At 39.9% G+C, this 15,397-nt stretch overlaps 1 protein-coding gene across 2 annotated transcripts in view; it reads left to right on the forward strand.

Moving 5' to 3' along the window:
- The window catches only part of LOC137847939 (transducin-like enhancer protein 4), a 97,842-nt gene that overhangs the window by 16,037 nt on the left and 66,408 nt on the right, over positions 1–15,397 (forward strand). The gene's annotated exons all lie outside the window — the stretch shown is intronic.

Genomic DNA, 15,397 nt, shown 5'->3' on the forward strand with positions numbered 1-15,397 from the left:
AGCTGGGGCATTGCAGCAGACGCTCTTGCACCACTGGTGGGATGTAAGGACAGCAGAGTGAAGGCAGAGGGAAGCTTGCAGCGTGCGGGGCAAGCCGAGTGACTCATCATGGAGCCAAAGAAATCCAGCACGTACAGCGGGTAGCTCACAGGGAAATGTTGAGGTCATGGGTGTGCCCTACATCTGGCACTGCTTGAAGGCTGAGACACCTGAGGTGGTGCTGCCAGGACATGCTGCCTTCACTTGGTAGTCTCAGACCAGAATTACCTTTAGAAGAGTGATTCCTGATTTTCATCTCTCCCAGGAAAGTGAGTAGAGATTGGGCTATCCAGCAGAAAGCTGGTTTGCGTGAGATAATTGTTCAGTAGAGCTGAAAGAGGAGGGATGCTGTGCTATCGCCGTGGAAAGACTGTGGCCAGCTGGAAGGGGTTTTGCTGGGTTCCTGCCCCAGCCCCATTTATATTTTGGCCCACGGTGGTTTTTTCACATGCAATGATTGCGAGCAGGATCTGGAAAAGGGACTTTTCTTTTGCAGTGGAAGAACTGGGAGTATTTCCTTCCCAGAGTTCACAGAAGCCTTTTAGGTAGGGTGTGCTAAGAGGTGGGAAGGAGAAGTAAAGAAAGATTTAAAGTAATGTATGTAATGTTCTGATTAAATTCTTTAACCACTAAGCTGTTACATAGAAGTTTCTCTGTTCTCCACCCCTTTTTATTTTTTTCAAACGTGACTGCTGCTGTGTTTCATGTGGGAATCGTCCTGGCAGGAGTTCCCAGCTCCCTTGGGGACATGGGTGGAGAAGCACTGAGTTGGAGGGGGGTGTTTGCCAGGGCTTAGTTGTGAGCTGGGTTGGATGCCAAGGACACTTCTGAACATGTCTGGGAAAGGGACTGAGAAGCGTTTACTGGGGAGCTTCAGTGCTGGAGACAGACACTCCTGCATGCTTCTGGTGACTTCAGCGTTGCGTGTTCCCAGAACACGTCCCCGTAGGTGTGTTTAGATGTTCCCCTGTGCTTAGGAATTCTTGAAAAATCATTTTGGGCACTTATCTGCTGACTTTCTGTCCAAATTAGCAGGTTTAGGCGTTATTAAAAATCCCATTACATACCTTCTTGAGACTTCACATGTGGCCTTTGCTGCCGGAGTTCTCTGTCTGGGAAGTGGAAGTAATACCATTGCTGAAGCATAACCACAGTGGAATTTTTGGAGACCGATACGTTAAGTAATAAGAGGTGGGATATTATTACATGGGAGTCACTTAGAAGTGTCTGTCTTTATCTCTCTAGACTGTAAGATGCTTGGGGCAGGGTGTTATTTCCCAAGACAGTTTTGTCCTCATTTTGCCTCCCATGTGAGTTCTGCTGTCTTTTCCATCCCAGCTGCAATTAGCATGCTCCAGTGATGTGCCTTTCGGCAGTAATGCAGTCAATGCTTTAATTTGTATTAAGGAGGCTTGTCCCTTGGTAATCTGTCTTCCCAGCCTCTGTTCTCCATCTGGAAAACAGGATAATACTATTACTACTTTTTTTTTTTTTTTGTAGGATTCTGGGAGGAAAAATGAAACTACACAAAGAGCTTTCTCACCTTGTGTAGTGTGTCCCCATCTTCTTTCTGCATGCCCCCTGGCAGGGACCAAGGGTCTGCCCAACCCTTAACAAATGCCATGAAAAAGGGCTTATTCCCATACACCAACTGGCTGCAGCACAGTGGGATCTTGTGTCTCTTGTACAAGTAATTTTATTGTCAAGTTGAAGAAAATGTAGGTGTTGATGAAGCCTTTCATACCTCCTGGTTCTAGGCAGAATTAGCCTGGGATAGGCTTCTGGTGTAGATCTCAGGTACCTTAATTTCCAGTCTCCTCAACTTCACTGGAATTACTACCTGTCCATTTTTTGGCAGGGTCTGCTTTGATTAATTGGTTGCAGAGGTTGAAAGAAGATAATGGCAATATGAGTTGTCAAAAGATTAGGCAAACCCTCTTAGTATTAAATAGAGAGGATCACAGCTTTGCTTGAGTCTTAGCACATCAATGCCCCATGTGTGAGAAACCGTAAATGTAGTTTTAATGGTAAAAGGCAGTTGGACATTGGACAAAAATACTAGTCAGAAGGTTATTTTAAATACAAAATAGAAGAAGAGTTTCATATCTGATGTTTTTCACTGAAATACTGCTGTGCTTTTCCACCTTCTTGAAGCAGTGGGACTTAGAAAAAACAGGTCACTGTCTCTATGTGAGCATCACATTGCTACTACCTTTCTTGGTAACTAATTTTGGATGCAGAACAGCTGTGAAGTTAGTAGGACTGTAACAGCTCTTGGTGCATAGTCTACTTTGGTCTGTAGAGGTGGAGAAAGCCTCATTTACAACTAGATCATATGGGCTCTACAAAGGTTTTGCAACAGATTTTGAGAGTAATTTTGCATAGCCAAGGGTAGCACTGGCAGAAAATGACATCTGTTTTTAAAACTTCACTTAAACGTCCTCACTTAAGATAATGTGTGGTTTGTGGTGCGTGTAGATGGTATCCAGGAGTGTGACAGAAGTACTCAGAGGTGTGCTTTGACCACCTTTGAACAGACTCAGGTCTTGCTGACTGAGTAGCCTGGGAGTCTGGAGGTCAGCAAGGGTTGATTATGTTGAGTATTTCTCAGTCAATTCTGCAGGTAGTTTAAGGGAACTTCTGTTTTGTGTTCATGAGCTGAAGTTATGCCTGCGTTGGCAAACTTGATGCAACAAGGTTTGATGACTGAAAATCCGATTTCACTTTTCTTTCCTTTGTTGTCACCTATGCCACATGGTATGTTATAATAGGGAAAAGTGACTTTTTCGATAAGAAAGTCAGTCACTTTGAACTGCCTTCCCTTTATATTAAAGGTTAATATTTTCCAACTTAATTCTTTTATCTTCACTGAAGCTCACACAAAGAAAACCCAGTCTGAGCTATCCAGTAGTCATCAAACCTATTTCCCTTCCTCCTCCCCCTGGCTTTTTCCATTGTCTTTGTGAAAAACAGACAGTGATTATTCACGAACAGGTTTGCAAACAAATTGTAGGTAGTTCAGTGATTTTAAGGTTTCCCTGTATTCTGGCAAATTTCTAATGCAAACAGAATCGCACAACTAAGTCTCTAATTGTCATGGGAAACTACTGTTATGAAAGGGAATAATTATAATAGTTTGTGCAAAACAGACTCTCATAAAACAGAATAGATACAACCTTTGTCTGTTTTTGTGGGTAAAAATATTAGGATTTGAATAAGTGCTTTTCATATAAACACTTGCCTGAAACCTTTTTGATTAAAAGGGTGGAGAGATTACAGACCTAGCTAACTAAATATGAAATTAACAAGCCCAGAGACTGCATTTTGGTAAACCATAGAATTACTCCGTGGCAAAAAGCCACATATCCATTTAAAAAAAAAAAAAAGAGAGAGGGGGAGGGACACACGGAAATGTGGTTTTGCTGTCTGTCATGCTGTCTGCTATAACTGAAAAACACACATTGTTTTGAGTCATTTTCTTTTACATTTTTGACCACAACATTTAATTACTTAATCTGACCACTGCCAGGCTAGTAGTCCACCACTCATTTTTACCAGTAAGTATTTATTATTCTGAATTCACTGCACAATTGCGCCTGGGTGATTTGGTTTACCAGATGATCTAAGCGGTGGCTGCAAGGACTAGTTGAAGCTTGCAGCTGAAACAGATCGTGATGCTAACCCGAGAGGTGAAAAGGTTGTTGTGTGGTTGATAGGAACATGTCTTGGTTGCAGCATAGTGGAGGAAGTGAAACAGAGTGCCTTCCCATGCTGAGAGGAGTATCGGTATATGTCACAAGACGAGAGCAGCCTGCCAAGAGCGCTGCGGTGTGGTTTGCTCTTTTAACTGTGTTCTTGTTTTCTGGCTTAAAGGAGGAAGGTGTTGAGTACTCACAAGAAGTCTAAGCATAGAGGCTTTGGGTGTCTGAGACTGCAGTTTTCTCTGCGCTTCAAGCTGGCAGCAGATGGCATTGATAATGAAGGGAGTGATCCAGCATTTGACTTTATATCTCCTTCTTTGGGTTAACCCTAGGGTAAACTGGGTCTGGGAATGGGATTTGTATTTAAAAAAAGAAAAAAAAAAAGGAAAAAGGAAGTTTGGGTTAGTTTCAGCTTGGATAAGTTCCTGGTTTGGTTCACCACATACCCAAGAAAAGGCTAGCAGCACAAGGGTGGGTTGAGCAGGAGCAGCTGGATTAGAGGATCAGTGGCACATTTCAGTGCCTGTTTTTACACCAATTCATGTGAAAACCACAGTGAAAGCCTTCTGTCTCCAAAACAGGTACAGCGTAGCTGGTGAGAGCACTGCCCATGTTTCTGACCCAGCTGTCTTTACAGGGGCGTCATGGGTGCTGAACTGGGCTAACTTTGTGGAGGAATCCAAAAGTGATGATGAGAACACATCTTAAGGCAAAATGTGTTCATGCTATTATCACATGGTTAATCTGTTGATAGAATTGATCGTTTACCCCTTTGATGTGCTTGCTTTTGACCTATTTCCCATGTTCTAAATGTTTTTATTAAAGTCTCTATGCAGAATGATGAGGAGCACATTTAACATATGGCACATCTTGAGTATTTGTCTGAAATTAATGCAGTTCATAGGAACTCTTCACATAAAGTGTGATCTCACAGGGAGTTACAGCACTGGAAGAGGTTTCACGGAACTTACATTTCTCCACCAGAGAGTTTTCCTTTGCTCCATACCTCCTGTTATGCTTTTTACAGCGTTTTCTTAAATTTCATGTTTCTTTAAAAAGTTATGTTAAGTTGAAATCCTTCATGGATAAAAAGTATTTGAAAACTTCTATAATGGTGATTTAATTTCAAGATAAATGTAATTTAATGTTGTTTGACTCAGAGTCTGTCCTGGCAGGAGTTTTACTGGGGAAATGCCATTCAAATGAATTGAATATGAAGATGTACTTAGTGTATCCAGCTGTCTTGGACAAGCGAATTTCCTGGATGTATTAAGCATTCATGTCTTACAAGTGTCTTAACATTTGCTTTGCAAATGTGTCCTCTTAGAAGGTTAAAAGGCGTATTGTAAACTGCCTGATTATTTTAGATGTACTTCACTAGCGAAACTACCACTTGTTAGATATTCACATTTTGAAGGATAAAATTACCTGTTCTTTTCTAGTCCTCCTCCACTTAAGAGAAAACTGGTGAGTGCTGCAGGGAACTCTGGTTGCAGAAATGCTGAAATCCAAATAGAGTTATTGTCAGCAGAGGTAGTTATGGTCCACAGTGATTGAAATTATGAGCCATGACAATTCATATCAATATTTTTTCCTCTATAGGAGTCAGGACTACAGACTGTTACTTTGTTGTTGCTCGCAGAAAAGCAGCATTTTGCTGCAGCAAGAATCCTTTCCTGTTAAGCTAATGGTGGCACCACGTTTTACTTAAAAAAAAAAAAAAAAAAAAAAAAAAGTGGGTACAAAGCAGTGTTGTCTGAGTGGCGACAGAGATGTGTGAACTGCTGGAACATTCAGTGTTTCACTACTGTGTGAATCTGCTCAGTGTGCCGGCTCCACGGTGCTGTCCCACCTACACTGTGGGCAGCCTGCCCTAGAGAAGAGGAATTGGGATCCTGCTGGCTGTGCCAATGTGTGTGGGGTGAGGTGGTGAAAGCCCCAAGCCGCAGGGCTGGTGGCAGTTCATCATCTCTTGCCTATCTGCAGGATGCCATGGCATTGAGGTTCTTGGCCGATAACTTCATTAGAAATGTGGTATCGTCTCATCATCTCAAAACATGATGAAATCAAGAGTTGGCACCTGAAGTTGAAATTTCCAATTATGTTCCGAAAAAAAAAAACTTGTGCTCTACTATACACCCTTAGCATTTTATATAACTTTCATTTGTCTATTGAGTGTTGATTAAAAAAAAAAAAGAAAAAGTTCTCTATAGGTGGGAAAGGGAGAGAGGTATCTTAAATGTAATCAGATTCTGAGATAATGTCTTGATTCCAGAGGAAGGAACTTGGTAAGATACCTCCAAGCGATACAATAGAACATCTATTTATTTATCTTCAGAAAGATTTAACAGGTATCATACTTACACAGGGTTTAAAAATTGGGATGGTAACATGCTTCATTTGGATATGTGTCATTGCAAGCATCGAAAGTGGATGTTTGATTATAGCATTGCTTTAAAATCCACTGCACTATTCTTTCTTCTCTTTGGGGGGCATAATTAAAATTAAATGTTTGTGTGTACTGGCTTAAAAAGGGTAAGATTTTTATCTACTAAATTATGTCAAATACCAAAGTTTGTTACCTTAATGTACGGAAATTACATCTGAGTATTGCTCATTTTCATAATAGAACAGGAAGGTGCAGTGGAAAATGAGTTAAAATGTTGTTTCCTTTGCATAGACTACTTTTCCTTAAGTAAACATTTTTTTTTTCTTCTGAATTTCTTAACTAAATGATAACTATCCAACACATAGTGTGAAATCTCTGGGCAGGAAGAAGAGATGAAGGATTGGAGATGAAACAAGACAGTGTTGGAATTCTTGTAACCAGACCCAAGAAATCCACTGCACAAATCAGTGTGCTGATTCCTAGTATTTATCATTTTAGAAGCAAACATAAACAAATGTAATTATAAATGAAATGAGTGGGCTTTGGGCTCCAACATCCATGATCTGCAAGGATGAGGTAGCAAAGGCAACCAGAAGTGGAGGACAAGTAGTAATCATATTCCTGATGCAGAAAGGTGGGTTCCTGGTCTCCAGATGAGTTTGAAAGAGAATAAACTGAGTTCAATAGTTAGCTTTTTTGTTGTTTGTTTGTTTTGTTTTGTGTTTGAATGGAGACTTGCTTTTTTTGCCCTTTTTGTAAGTTTATTGGTCAACTTTTTGTAGTTCATTGAAACCTGGGCCAGCACAACGTTTGCTGGAAAAAAAAAAATTATTTATTTACTTTTTTTTTTGTCTGGAGGAAAGCAGAAATGTGTTGACAGTGGTTGCATGGAGTTGGTGGTCAGGACTGGACTTGTACAAGCTCATACACATAACTGGAAGTCTGGCACAATCTTCATAGTTCTAAGGCTTGATAGTGTATCAGCTTCTTAGTGATGACATTGGGAGCATACTGCTCCAAAGTAAGCACTGGAACTGGAGAGTGGAGGTCGGATAATGGGGGCCTATTGCTTCTTCTGAATGTTTTCTTTCTTCTTTTTTGTCTACTTGCAAATGAAGGGCAAGTGTTGGTGGGGATCAGGAGTGAGAGCTGGGCACTTGAACCAGCTCTAACTATTTTGTGGAGGGAAAATGATTTTAGTGTTTCTTTTGTGTTAACACTTGAAAAGAGCATCGGAGTCCCCTTTCCTGAGCACTGTTTGTATAAGTTTTAAAAGCATGGTTTAGTCTGAATTAACCTGGTAGAGGCATTCAGCCTTTTGCTAAAAAGCTGGCTGCTTAATATTTTGCCAGCGCATCTAAGGACATCCCAAAATAACGATAAGTCTACTGAGAACGGGTTTTGACTCTCACCTTTCATTGGTTCATGATGTACAGATTGAAACTACTGATCAGCAGTATTTCTCTTTGATTACAATTCCTTCAACTTCTGAGAAACAGAGTATGAACTTGTGATGTAAATAAATAGGGGACTTACTGCACCCGATTAAATTGAAACTGTGCATTAAAAGCACTATATCTATGTATTTTTATGGCCGCTCTGAGATTGGCTCGTGTCATTTCCAGTAGGTATGGAAGAACTGTGTTCAGACTGTTTGGACAATTGTGTGAGGGGAAGGGTCAAGCAGTAAGAGAGCAGTGATGGTGCATGTTCCATCATTTCAGCTGTTACGGGCAAACGTTAAAATGGAAAATTCTGACCTAATTAGTTATGAGATGGACACAAAAGATTGAGCTCAGAGCTCAAGCTGCTGTAGTGGGATGCCACAGGTTTATAAGCTTAAAAAAGAAAAAAAGCTTAAATAAGCTTAAAAAGAAAAAAGAAGAAAAAAAAAAAACAACAGCTATGAAGTCAGATTCCTTGAGATGGTGGAGCAAGCTGGAAACTTCTCATTCTTATAGTATGAGGCCATATTTTACAAACTCTGTAATCCTATGAAGTGTCCTGTGTGAGGATTGCTGGTAAGTGATGGGATAGTACCTTTCAGGGTACTACAGTGCTCTACTGATGTCTTTCCTGAAAGACCGCTGTGCTTCACAGTGGTCCCTTCTTACTTGTTTCAGTCTGCTTTTTGGGCTTTCTTGGAAGAAGGGAAGTTGAAGCCAGTTTCTGTCATTTTAAATTCTATTTGCAACCTTTCTTCTGGATGCTCTGCAAGTATTTCTGGCATGGCAAGACAGGATGCAGCTTGCTACCTAGTGGCAGCCTGAACTGAAGATGAGACACTCCAGGCAATGTGTTTCTGTGTCCGTACTTGCTGGAAAACATTGATATTAACAATAAACATGAGTTCCTCAAGCGACAGGCTTGAAGCAAGTTTATGTTACCTCACTTGATTTTCTTTTTATTGTCTTAATCACGAATGGTTCAATATGTATCTTTTCTTGTTCAGTTGAGGTCCATGTCGTTCTTGAGACATTAAATAAAAGCTATGTCTTATCACTTCAGCAGCCCACATATTGGGATGTATGTTAGTAAACTGATTTTGAAAATTCTGCCACTCTAGTCTATTGCTTATATTGCTGTCCTCAGTATTTTGTACAAAATAAGCACATTAATTTATTAAAGAGTAATTATCAAGTTTATAGTACTCTATAGGCTTAGTTGCAATGTTTATAAAGGAGATTGATTAGGAAAGTGAGGGGATGTAGGTATGTGTGTTTATTTAGCAGGATCTTGTTGCATTCAACTCTCTAAGTACATTTCATACAAATAAAAAATAAATCTTCTATTGCTCAAGTTTAGTGAAGAAGTTTTCTGTTTAATGTCCCTCTCACTAGAGATCTTTGTCCTCCATTCTCTTTGAATACAGGACTAGATTCTTTGCATCTCTGTTTCCAAACAACATTCCTTAATGGCTGAAGAGGAATTTTATATTCAGGGCTTGCAATATTTTCTCCAGTTCCATAGAACTGGAGTAAGCACTTCCAGACAACAGTCTGTGATTAAAACAAAACACATTCTTCTTTATGAAAGAAGAGTTAATTTTCTGTGAAATACTAAGATTAGCTTTTTTGCTCGCTTTATTCAGGATTGTGATATGTCTCATACAGTGTAATAATGTTTTTTCCCTCACTAATTTGTGAAACGCTTGTTTGGATACTATGGGTGTGTGCATGTGTTCTTGGTAAGCACTTAATAAACTAGATTGATCTTTTTGGCAAAGGCTGCATTGTGTAAAACAAATTAAACCTGAAATAACAGTTGTTTCAGATTATTTTTCTGAAAGTGTAATTGCATATATTCTTTTTCCTACTGGCTGCTGAAATGGGTTTCCCAATAGTGTTTTATTATTCTGTTTTATTTCAACAATACATATATAGTAGTTTTGTTTCCATTCCACTGACAGACCTACAGCCTCCAGTGGTAATTCTTTACCAGCAATTTTTTATAATTGTAATAACTATGGAACTTCATGAAATGTAGTGGAAATATTTTTCCTGAAGTTTATATACTATAAATAAAATCCCAATTTTGCTTTTTTCTCTGATAAAAAGGAATGCAAATGGAGATTTTTAAAGCAACAAATGGATTCTCAACCCTGTACGTGTTAGAACATTTTTGAGTATGTCAGTATCTGAAGTTTATATGACTCTTGCTTCTCTCTTAGGCTCCAATTCTGTTAAGAATTGGGACATATGCTAAAATACTTACCAAGGTACTTAAACACGTTCCCATATTTTATCATGTGCTTAAGTCCAGTTCTTGCTGTGTGCTGCAAAGGTGAATTGAACTAAGTCCCTAGGTGCTACCATCAGAGGAATTCGGGAGTGTGGTAGTCTGTTGTGTTCTCTCTCATGTGTGCAGCTGGTGGCTGCTGGGCAGCAGTTGTGCCATGAGCACTCCGACACCAGTAACTAGCTCTGTTCTGGGTTGGGCTGCCTCATGGGGGCTTCTTCTGCACAGCCTTGCCCACAGGCTTATCTGCTGAACATTTTTCAGGAGTACCCAAGTTTTCAGAGGCACTTGTGTATTTGAAGGTCAGATTTTTAGATATACTGGTCTGCGTATCTAGGCAATTAAGCATCATTTAAATACTGCTCCCTGATTGCTTTGGTCAAAAAGATGTTGGCTGAGCTGTGGAATTAAGCAGTTGCTCTTATGTTGTATCCTTTTAATAATTTTGAGGCACTATTGATTGATACAGGTCCTCATTCCTTTACATGGGTCAGATTCAGGCACAATTATTTTGTTATTATCTCTTTATATGCATACCAAAAACGTAAGGGAAAACGTATTTATTAACCTTATAGTTAGGAAATGTTTAACCATTCATTTAAAGAAAAAAAAAGCAACAACGTAAATTGTTTTGGAGAGCTTAAAACTGTTAAAATACTGTTTTTTCTTAGGTGGCTCTCAGAGGGAGTCAAACAATACAAGCTTGTGTTAGATAAGTAAAAAGACAATTCCAACTCGAGCCTTCGCTGCCTGCCTCTCCCTCATCCTTTCTGCTTCCATGCTGGTGTGTTTTTATGCAAAACCAAACATCTTTTGTGTTTAGGGAAAGGAGTAATAGAAGTGTCGGTGTTTGTTAACATATTTGACAAACTATGGCAGCAAAAGCTATCCTTTTTATATTTTGGCATGAACAATTGCCCTTTTATTGGGCCATTAATGCTATTTCAGAGCATCATGCTGTATCCACAGGCAATAATTTAGCAGCTGTTTATCAGGAGCTTTCATAAAGCTTTGAATAGTATTATAACATTCAGTAACCCTAACAACAGCATTTCAGAATCTGTGCCGGTTTAAATGGGATATCCGTGAATGTAGTTGTTCAGGGATGCGTGACCCACATAACCTATAAATTTGATTGGAAGTTACAGTGCTGGCATAGGCTGATGGATAGCAGATTAGAGCCCTGATTAACCATGTGATTCACAGGCTGGAAATATATTGTCCTAAGAAAGATTCATCAGATGCAATCAGAATTTCAAGTGGTCAGATGAAATTCAAATGCTCTCTGTGCTTTTTCTTTTTTTTTCCTTGTGCTTTTTTTCCTTAGGTTGCCCTCCGTTATTTATTTATTTATTTATTTTATTTCCAATGCTGAAAAATACTTCTTTGATGAATCTGCTCCTCACCCTAAAGCTGTCTGTCTGTTATTCATCAGAAAGCAGGTCGCAGTTCAGTGAGCAGAAGAAAAGATTTTAATAGAAGCTGTGCCAAGGGCTGTAATGCATCATTTTAGGGCCCTAATTACATTACAATGACAAATATCAATGGTGACAACAGCAATAACCTACATCCTTTAATGGCTATGCTGGAAAAGGAGTTTGGGCGCTGCGCCATTAGATTAGACTTGGTTTCAAAACATAGGCCATTAGAAGTGTGTGTCCACAGCATTATTGGCCGATAACTGAAGCCCAGTGGAAAGGCCTGTAAATAAATGATGCCTCTCTAAAGCTTGGTCCCATGGGACAAAAGAGGCAAAATTAGATGGCCGTGGAAGCAGCAGTGTTTCCGAGGCAACTTTAGCTTTCAATGTGAGGAATTGGCTGCCTTATTTTATGAAATCATACTTTTTCCTTCTCCTGCCAATTAGGCTGATCATGAAAAAAACATTGGTATGGCAGCTAAGAGAAAATAAAAGGTCTTAAACTGGTATTTAAATGTATATTTTTAAAAATCTCTGTCAATGTGGAAATGTAAAGCAGACTTGTGTTTTTGTTTTGTCTCTTACTTTGTACATTACGCCAGTGGGAGTTCTCAGGTCTTGTCTAATTGTGGTTGCAGTAGGCCTACCAAGACTCTAGCCTGCATTATCAGTGTCTGCACCTTCAGATCTTAGGGTGTCCTTGTGAGAAATCCACTCTGACTAGCTTTAGTTGGTTAGCTTTTTGTTACATTGCAGTTGTAATAAGCACTTGAGTGTGTTGCTGTTGGATTATTCTATGCAGTTAATTGCAGAAGTGCCATGGCAGAGGATACTTTGTATTTACTAGATTAAAATGTCTGTTTCAAGTTTTGTTTTGTACATCACTTACTTGTTTTTTTTTTTTTTTTTTTTTTTTTTTTCCTATTAAGCAAAAAACAAATACACAAAAGGTGTGTTTTGGCTCTTGAGTTGTTACGGTTTGGGATCATTAGCTTAATACCTAACACTGAGCAAGGCGATGAGAAAACATTCTTGCATCGCTGAGTGTTGTTGTGTTAATTATTCAATTCTGGACCACTGGAAATGCTTACTGCAGACAACATTCCTCAGGCAAAACGAACAGTATCCTCAGGCATCCCTGCCATCTTTACACTTAAAATAATAAGCATTTGTTTAAAAATGCCTTTCACATTTGACTGTTTGAGTACACAGCATGCATCAGGAGACTTTACTGTTAAAACACTAAACATGTTTCATGCCGTTTTTTTAACGTGTTCTCAGCTGCTTATAAAGCCACTTTGAATTCTCAGATCATACAGCTTTCTGCCTCTGATAACCTGCTCATTGCTATAAGCTGACAAATGTGCTGTGAGCATACAGCTTGCCCATACTTTTTGCTATAAATACTTGCTGATGGCTAAAGAAACAAATTGTTGGTATGGAATTACAATTTAGAGAAATTGTATGAAAATTTATGAAAGAAGCAAGTTCCCCTTAAAATTTTGTATGCTGCTTCGGGCATCATGTTTCAGTCCCAAGCGCTGAATGTCCCTCTGCCATAGAGTCCATCACCTCTGTGGGGTTTCAGAGTAGTTTCAGAGTATCTGGAAGAAGGGTGGACTGAAGTGCATTTCAGATGCTTTTGGAAACACTTGTAAGAACATGAACGTAACATAAACCTAGGTGAACTTCATCTGCAGGCCATGCTTTTGACTAGTTTGTAAAGAAGCCTCTGATTTTTTTCTTTTCTGAATTTAAGGAATAATTGAAGTGTAATTAAAGTCTTCCCAGCAATATCTGCAGGCACTGGAGGGCTAATGCTGAAGTGTAACTCTTTATGGAATACTTTTGAGATTTTTGAAGACTTCATCCTTGAATATTCAAGAATAGGTCAGTGTCTGTTTTACAGTTCTCAATGTCTGCTTTGGCAATAGCAAGAAGCATCCAAAGACAACTTCCTGAGAAAATTGAAATGCGGTTGCTTTATAGTCAAGCCCCAAAGCATTGTGGAATAATAAAGTGGATTGCGTACCCTTCGTGAAGTCTCCCCATCTCTGGCAGACAAAAGCAGATCAGGTCTTTTGAGGTTGTCAGACTGCACAATGTGTCATGTCCTTCATAGCATTTGTGCATGTACCTGGCACTTTTTTTCCTGCGATCTGTGATCTCCAGGGCCAGGCAGCCCATGTCTCAGTCGAGCTGTACCTCTGCAGACCCTCGGTGAAGTCCTGCTGCTTTTCTGGGGTGTTTCCTTGCTGCATGCTTTCTTTGCCAAGGAGCAGAGAGGTCTGCTGAGTGCTATGCGAAGTGGCCTACTCCCAGAACTGGTGTTTTGACTCGCTCTTCATCAGGTGGCTCTATCACTGCCTTTTGCATAGCAGCACCGTGAGATGTATTACTGATCACTTCCTCCTTTTGCTTCCCTTGCCAGGACCTTGTAGTAGTTATTTTTGCTCTTCAAAACAACTGTCTTTCTGCAAACTGCTCTGAATTTTATTGAAGCATTAGTGCTGCAGGTGGTAAAATTCAAGTGTACACAGAACCACACAATGAGGAAGGCTCATTGCCACGGGAATTGAAGACCATTTTAACAAGGAAGTCATCTTACTTCTAAAGGCTGTGCCTAGGAAGGGCTTCTCAGCTCTGTTGTGACTGGTGCAGCAGGTCCCATGGGTAGCTGAGAACTATGGCTGAGGGATGTCTCAGCATCTCCTAAATCCCTCACTGAGCTCTTTTTCTTCTCTGTACATTGGGCCAGGTGCTTTCTCGCTCATTCCACCTTCCTGCATGAAAGGATCCCCACTGTTCTGTACTCTGGTGCAGCTGATACCAAGAGGTCTGTTCAGGTTGTGTAACTGCTTGTATTCCATCAATGAGTTTGAGTTGTCCAGCTAAAGTGGGGAGAAGTCTTTTGCTGAGCATAGCCAAGGGAAAAGTCGCCTGGGGGCTGTGTGGGAGGTGTGTGTAGTCGTGACAGGCATTTTATGTGTGGAATTGTTTAGGAGGCGTTGTTCCATAGTGAGGAAAGCATCACTTCCTTCTTATTACTGCTTAAATGGTAGGCCAGAGGGACTCCAGCTTGAGTCACAGGCAGCAGTGCTTTGGTGTTTTCTCTTCATGTGGAAAAGCCTTTGAGAGCAGGACATGTAGTTTTCTTTTTGGTTTTAAGGAACTCAGGAGATTCCTTAGGGGAAAAAAAATGTGGCTGGGACCCAAAATTTGGAAATGACTGAATTAATGGTGCTTGAACTACTACAGCACAGGTACTTTGTAAGAGTGCGTTGTATTACAGTCTACAATTCCTTAATCAAATATTGCTTCTCAAATAATGCAGTACTAGATCACGAAGCCTTTCTGGCTGAAGCTTAGACACACACATCTCGTAGCTCTCTGTATTGCTTAATGTAACAAGCAGTTCATAAATCTCAGGATGAAATAGCAAACACTGTCTATTTAAAGGAGTATTTAGGTTTTACATTGTAGCATGTCTGATATTATAGGCATGTGTAGACCTTTGAAATCAGCAGACAATTTAGCTTTGTGATGAACATATTCTCAAGTGTCATTTAAGGTGTCTATGCTTGCTGGTAAAACAGAAAACGTCCAGTAGATGAATGTCAAACATGTATTAAAATGCATAACTTTAGTGAGATGGGGACTTGCATAAATCATGAAGATCAGTGAGAAGATGCTGGGACAGTGCAACATTGAGATTGATACATAAATAACCTATGGGAGTTTAAATGGATTTTGGAGAAATGAAGAAATTGTATTGAGAAGTAGCATGTGTAAACACGAGCGTGTCACAGTACGCACAAGGGGGCAGAGTTAGTTTCACATGTGCCCTTACCTCCAGCATTCCATGTCTTCTGGTTATGTAGCTGTCTAACTGTAATATTCCTTGAACATGGGTTTATTTTCTGTGTAGTACTGTCTTTTTTAATGTTAGTTCTGGGCCATTCTGTTCTGTCGGTTCATTTCTAAGGTTGTGCAATTTAAGAGACTGCATAGCAAAAAGGCCAGAGGGGTTGCTGATAAAAGAAGGAAGCCCAAATTGCACAAGTTTATACGTCTTTGTCATATGCTTAGTGATTTCGCAAGAGGAAGAGC

Source organism: Anas acuta, chromosome Z (assembly GCF_963932015.1).
Source record: "Anas acuta chromosome Z, bAnaAcu1.1, whole genome shotgun sequence".
NCBI classification, from domain to species: Eukaryota; Metazoa; Chordata; class Aves; order Anseriformes; family Anatidae; genus Anas; species Anas acuta.